The sequence below is a fragment of the Bubalus kerabau genome, unplaced genomic scaffold (assembly GCF_029407905.1).
Source record: "Bubalus kerabau isolate K-KA32 ecotype Philippines breed swamp buffalo unplaced genomic scaffold, PCC_UOA_SB_1v2 scaffold_40, whole genome shotgun sequence".
Classification (NCBI taxonomy): domain Eukaryota; kingdom Metazoa; phylum Chordata; class Mammalia; order Artiodactyla; family Bovidae; genus Bubalus; species Bubalus kerabau.
The window spans coordinates 1,985,043-1,992,746 of NW_026577894.1; positions in this window are offsets into that span (position 1 = coordinate 1,985,043).

The window sequence follows — 7,704 nt, forward strand, 5'->3', positions numbered from 1 at the left end:
GCTATGACCATCACGGGTGACTCAGTGGAAAAGAATACGTCTGCCAAGCAGGAGACAGGGGGTCAATCCCTGGGTCAGGAAGATCCCTTGAAGAAGGAAATGGCAACTGGCTCCAGTATTCTTGCTTGGGAAATCACATGGACAGAGGAGCCTGGTGGGTTTACAGTCCACGGGGTCGCAAAAGACTCAGACATGACTTAGTTACTAAACAGCAACAATACTATCTTATATCATATCATAATTATATTTTATAGTTACTTTTAATGCCTTTCCGGATTTCTTGACAATAGGATTGTGAAAATCCCATTTTCAGAGTAGTTGTTACAAGGATTCTTGCTGCACTTTCAAGATGTGAGGACCATTGCTAGGGCATCAGCGCCACTCATCGCACACCAAATGGCAAGGAGAGGAAAGTTCTCAGGCAGTGAGGTCAAGATGAAGGAAGAGGCTGTTTTTTTTTTTTTTTTTTTTTTTGGTTTTTGGTTATATTATCCTGGGCTTTACTGGTGGCTCAGCTGGTAAAGAATCTGTCTGCAATGCAGGAGACCTGGGTTTGATCCCTGGGTTGGGAAGATCCCCTGGAGAAGGAAATGGCAACCCACGCCAATATTCTTGCTTGGAAAATCCCATGCACAGAGAAACTTGGCGGGCTATAGTTCATGGGGTCGCAAAAGAGTCAGACACGACTGAGCATGCACACATGGCTAAATATAAAATACTTTTTGGATTGTCTATCATTGAATAGGTTTCACATTACATCTTGCCCTTTACTATCCAGATTGTTTTTAAAAGTGACTTTACTTCTAATATGAGATTGAGCTTTAAAGCCAATACTTGACTCGTACAATGAAAATCCCAAGTAATGCTAAGTTTAAAAATCAGTATCCTTGGGCTTCCCTGGTGGCTCAGTGGTAAAGAATCTACCTGCCAACGCAGGTAACATGGGTTTGATCCCTGATCTGGGAAGATCCTACATGCAGTGGAGCAACTAAGCCCGTGTGCCACAACTACTGAGCCTGTGTTGATCCCATGCACCACAACTTAAATGAGAAGGCTCTAGAGCCCAGTCTCTGCAACAAGAGAAGCCCTGGCAATGGGAAGCTTGCACACCACAACTATAGAAAAGCTTGTGCAGCGAGGAAGACTCAGCACAGCCATAAATAAAGGAAAATTAAAAACAAAAAAAACCCTGTATGCTTGCTTACTTCTCTCCTTTCTTTTTTTTATTGAAAATGCATTCCTTATGCTATCAATCTGTTATGCTGTTCATAAAACACACAGACAAATAAAGCCTAAACCCAAACTGGAGAGAGAAAACTGAATAAAAATAAACTGGAAATATCCCCTTCAAACTTAATTCCTGTGGCTTTCATGGAGGTGTAAAGATTACCATATAATCTAGTGAATTTATGGAATAAGTTTGTTGTTGGGCAAAAGAGAAAAACCAGTGAGTACCATTTATTCATTTAGAAAATATTTATTAGATGCCTGACAGCATCAAGCAATGCACAACAAGGAGCATGGTAAAACCATGCCTGACCCTATAGTTTGGCTGATTGGAGTAGAGAGATAATTAGTGATCTTTGCAAATATCAGTGACCTTTGAAATATATGCTTCTATTAGTTATGGTAAAAGAAAAGAATTAACAAGATCTTTTTAAAAGTTTGAAGACCTTCAATTTTATCCAGGGTGATCTTAAAAATGTTTAACAACTGGCAATGCTATCAACCCATCAAAATCGGCAGAGGCTGCTCAGCCATACCAATGAATTCTGCCTGAACATTAGCCCTGGTTATATTAATTTAGGGATTCACATTCATAGTAAGTAGAATGAAAATGCAAAGATAGTCATTTTAAATATGTCCCTTTTTATTTTATCTATTTGCTTTTTTTATAAGTCTCTTTTTTAAGTTGTTGGTAACAAAGTTAGTTTAAAAACACAAATACAATATGAGAAAAACTTAGCTAGATTTTAAATTTCGGGTATGTCTCATTTTGCCATTTTTAGTGAATTTATTTTATAAAATGTTATTATTATTTTGAATATATATTACCTTCCCATGATTAAAAACATTCATGTGATTAAAAATTCAAAAGACACAAAACGCTCTCCAGGTAAGAGTCTCTTCAACCCTTTAGACAGTTTTCCTGTCTGAAGGAAATCAGTATTGCCCCTTTTCTTGTAAAAGTAAAAGTAAAGTGAAGTCGATCAGGCATGTCCAACTCTTTGCGACCCCACGATTGTAACCTGCCAGGCTCCTCTGTCCATGGGGTTTTCCAGGCAAGAATACTGGAATGGGTTGCCATTTCTTTCTCCAGAGGATATGCAAAGTCTTCCAGAAACATTGTGTACATGACTTTTTTTTTCCTTCTTTAGGTTAGTAAATATCTTTAGACTGGAGCTTGTAGACCAGCACAGAAAAGAAGTGGTGACTAAATCAGACAAACAACACCAGTAAGATACAGAGCTTTATGATGGATTGAATGTTTATGTCACCCCTAATTCCGAAATTGAAACCCTAACCCTGTGGTAATGACCCAGGGAGGTAGGTGGGGCCTTTGAGAGGGTTAGGTCATGAGGGAGAGCATTCACATATGGGATTGCGAGCATCCATGCTCAGTCGCTCAGTTGTGTCTGACTCTTTGCCACCCCATGGATTGTAGCCCACCAGGCTTCTCTGTTAATGGGATTTCCCAGGCAAGAATACTGGAGTGGGTTGCCACTTCCTACTCCAGGGGATCTTCCTGACCCAGAGAGCGAACCAGAGTTTCCTGATTGGCAGGCGGATTCTTTACCACTGAGCCACCAGGGAAGCCCTCATGAATGGGTTTAGTGTCCTTTATTAAAGAGACTACAGAGTGACCTTTAGCCCTTTTGTCATGTGAAGACACATGGAGAGTCTCTGAGCCAGAAAGCAGGTTCCCAGCAGACACCGAGTCTGCTAGCACCTTGATCTTGGACTTTCCAGCCTCTAGAACTATGAGAAATGAATTTTCTGCTGTTTATAAGCCCCCACCCCCACCAGTGTTCTGTTATAGCACCTGGAATGGACTAAGACATATGGGAAAATGAATCTCAGTAACTCACAAGGTAGGATATTCTGTCTACTGCTGTATTCTGGGGCAAAGATGCTCCGTTAAAAGGACAGAAGGCTTTGACTGTATGCTTTAAAGATGGACTATTTCAAGTTCATTATATACATCTAGAGTTAAAGAAATCAAAGCATAATTTTTTAAAAGGGATCCTGATTTGTTTTTTTAAATGAAGGTACAATTCATGCACCACCCCACCCAGCATTTTCATCTATTCACAAGGCTGCAGAGCCAGCACTGCTGTCCAATTTCAGAACGTTTCCATTACCCCAAAATAAAGTCCACACCCATTACAGTCAGTCACTCCTCCCCTGCTCCCTGGCCGCTAGAAACCACTCAGCTATTTTCTGTCTGTATGGATTTGTCTATTTTGAATATTTCATGTAAATGGAATCGTATGCTAGATGGCTTCGGTGTCTGGTTTCTTTCACTCAGCATACTACATTCAAAGTTTATGTTGTAGCATATATCAGTACTTCATTCTTTTTTCTTGCCCGTGCTTTTTAAAATTTAACCATTTTTAAGTGTACAGTTCAGCGACATGATGCACACTCACACTGTTGTGCAACATCCCCACATCCGTCTGCAGAACTGTTTTTTTTTTTTTTTCTTCTTTTTTTTTTTTTTTCTTCTTTTTTTTTTTTTATTTTATTTTTAAACTTTACATAACTGTATTAGTTTTGCCAAATATCAAAATGAATCCGCCACAGGTATACATGTGTTCCCCATCCTGAACCCTCCTCCCTCCTCCCTCCCCATTCCATCCCTCTGGGTCGTCCCAGTGCACCAGCCCCAAGCATCCAGTATCGTGCATCGAACCTGGACTGGCAACTCATTTCATACATGATATTTTACATGTTTCAATGCCATTCTCCCAAATCTTCCCACCCTCTCCCTCTCCCACAGAGTCCATAAGACTGTTCTATACATCACTGTCTCTTTTGCTGTCTCGTACACAGGGTTATTGTTGCCATCTTTCTAAATTCCATATATATGCGTTAGTATACTGTATTGGTGTTTTTCTTTCTGGCTTACTTCACTCTGTATAATAGGCTCCAGTTTCATCCACCTCATTAGAACTGATTCAAATGTATTCTTTTTAATGGCTGAATAATACTCCATTGTGTATATGTACCACAGCTTTCTTATCCATTCATCTGCTGATGGACATCTAGGTTGCTTCCATGTCCTGGCTATTATAAACAGTGCTGCGATGAACATTGGGGTACTCGTGTCTCTTTCCCTTCTGGTTTTCTCAGTGTGTATGCCCAGCAGTGGGATTGCTGGATCATAAGGCATGTCTATTTCCAGTTTTTTAAGGAATCTCCACACTGTTCTCCATAGTGGCTGTACAAGTTTGCATTCCCACCAACAGTGCAAGAGGGTTCCCTTTTCTCCACACCCTCTCCAGCATTTATTACTTGTAGACTTTTGGATCGCAGCCATTCTGACTGGTGTGAAATGGTACCTCATAGTGGTTTTGATTTGCATTTCTCTGATAATGAGTGATGTTGAGCATCTTTTCATGTGTTTGTTAGCCATCTGTATGTCTTCTTTGGAGAAATGTCTATTCAGATCTTTGGCCCATTTTTTGATTGGGTCGTTTATTTTCCTGTAGTTGAGCTGTAGGAGTTGCTTGTATATTCTCGAGATTAGTTGTTTGTCAGTTGCTTCATTTGCTATTATCTTCTCCCATTCTGAAGGCTGTCTTTTCACCTTGCTAATAGTTTCCTTTGATGTGCAGAAGCTTTTAAGGTTAATTAGGTCCCATTTGTTTATTTTTGCTTTTATTTCCAATATTCTGGGAGGTGGGTCATAGAGGATCCTGCTGTGATGTATGTCAGAGAGTGTTTTGCCTATGTTCTCCTCTAGGAGTTTTATAGTTTCTGGTCTTACGTTTAGATCTTTAATCCATTTTGAGTTTATTTTTGTGTATGGTGTTAGAAAGTGTTCTAGTTTCATTCTTTTACAAGTGGTTGACCAGAGTTCCCAGCACCACTTGTTAAAGAGATTGTCTTTAATCCATTGTATGTTCTTGCCTCCTTTGTCAAAGATAAGGTGTCCATATGTGCGTGGATTTATCTCTGGGCTTTCTATTTTGTTCCATTGATCTATATTTCTGTCTTTGTGCCAGTACCATACTGTCTTGATAACTGTGGCTTTGTAGTAGAGCCTGAAGTCAGGTAGGTTGATTCCTCCAGTTCCATTCTTCTTTCTCAAGATCGCTTTGGCTATTCGAGGTTTTTTGTTTTTCCATACAAATTGTGAAATTATTTGTTCTAGCTCTGTGAAGAATGCTGTTGGTAGCTTGATAGGGATTGCATTGAATCTATAGATTGCTTTGGGTAGTATACTCATTTTCACTATATTGATTCTTCCAATCCATGAACATGGTATATTTCTCCATCTGTTAGTGTCCTCTTTGATTTCTTTCACCAGTGTTTTATAGTTTTCTATATATAGGTCTTTAGATTCTTTAGGTAGATATATTCCTAAGTATTTTATTCTTTCCGTTGCAATGGTGAATGGAATTGTTTCCTTAATTTCTCTTTCTGTTTTCTCATTATTAGTGTATAGGAATGCAAGGGATTTCTGTGTGTTGATTTTATATCCTGCAACTTTACTATAGTCATTGATTAGTTCTAGTAATTTTCTGGTGGAGTCTTTAGGGTTTTCTATGTAGAGGATCATGTCATCTGCAAACAGTGAGAGCTTGACTTCTTCTTTTCCAATTTGGATTCCTTTTATTTCTTTTTCTGTTCTGATTGCTGTGGCCAAAACTTCCAAAACTATGTTGAATAGTAATGGTGAAAGTGGGCACCCTTGTTTTGTTCCTGACTTTAGAGGAAATGCTTTCAATTTTTCACCATTGAGGATAATGTTTGCTGTGGGTTTGTCATATATAGCTTTGATTATGTTGAGGTATGTTCCTTCTATTCCTGCTTTCTGGAGAGTTTTTATCATAAATGGATGTTGAATTTTGTCAAAGGCTTTCTCTGCATCTATTGAGATAATCATATGGTTTTTATTTCTCAATTTGTTAATGTGGTGTATTACACTGATTGATTTGCGGATATTGAAGAATCCTTGCATCCCTGGGATAAAGCCCACTTGGTCATGGTGTATGATCTTTTTAATGTGTTGTTGGATTCTGATTGCTAGAATTTTGTTAAGGATTTTTGCATCTATGTTCATCAGTGATAGTGGCCTGTAGTTTTCTTTTTTTGTGGGATCTTTGTCAGGTTTTGGTATTAGGGTGATGGTGGCCTCATAGAATGAGTTTGGAAGTTTACCATCCTCTGCAATTTTCTGGAAGAGTTTGAGCAGGATAGGTGTTAGCTCTTCTCTAAATTTTTGGTAGAATTCAGCTGTGAAGCCATCTGGACCTGGGCTTTTGTTTGCTGGAAGATTTTTTATTACAGTTTCAATTTCCGTGCTTGTGATTGGTCTGTTAAGATTGTCTATTTCTTCCTGATCGAGTTTTGGAAAGTTGTACTTTTCTAAGAATTTGTCCATTTCTTCCTCGTTGTCCATTTTATTGGCATATAGTTGTTGATAGTAGTCTCTTATGATCCTTTGTATTTCTGTGTTGTCTGTTGTGATCTCTCCATTTTCATTTCTAATTTTATTGATTTGATTTTTCTCCCTTTGTTTCTTGATGAGTCTGGCTAATGGTTTGTCAATTTTATTTATCCTTTCAAAGAACCAGCTTTTGGTTTTGTTGATTTTTGCTATGGTCTCTTTTGTTTCTTTTGCATTTATTTCTGCTCTAATTTTTAAGATTTCTTTCCTTCTACTAACCCTGGGGTTCTTCATTTCTTCCTTTTCTAGTTGCTTTAGGTGTAGAGTTAGGTTATTTATTTGACTTTTTTCTTGTTTCTTGAGGTGTGCCTGTATTGCTATGAACTTTCCCCTTAGGACTGCTTTTACCGTGTCCCACAGGTTTTGGGTTGTTGTGTTTTCATTTTCATTTGTTTCTATGCAAATTTTGATTTCTTTTTTTATTTCTTCTGTGATTTGTTGGTTATTCAGCAGCGTGTTGTTCAGCCTCCATATGTTGGATTTTTTAATAGTTTTTCTCCTGTAATTGAGATCTAATCTTACTGCATTGTGGTCAGAAAAGATGCTTGGAATGATTTCTATGTTTTTGAATTTACCAAGGCTAGCTTTATGGCCCAGGATGTGATCTATCCTGGAGAAGGTTCCATGTGCGCTTGAGAAGAAGGTGAAATTCATTGTTTTGGGATGAAATGTCCTATAGATATCAATTAGGTCTAACTGGTCTATTGTATCATTTAAAGTTTGTGTTTCCTTGTTGATTTTCTGTTTAGTTGATCTATCCATAGGTGTGAGTGGGGTATTAAAGTCTCCCACTATTATTGTGTTGTTGTTAATTTCTTCTTTCATACTTGTTAGCATTTGTCTTACATACTGCGGTGCTCCCGTGTTGGGTGCATATATATTTATAATTGTTATATCTTCTTCTTGGATTGATCCTTTGATCATTATGTAGTGACCATCTTTGTCTCTTTTCACAGTCTTTGTTTTAAAGTCTATTTTATCTGATATGAGTATTGCTACTCCTGCTTTCTTTTGGTCCCTATTTGCAT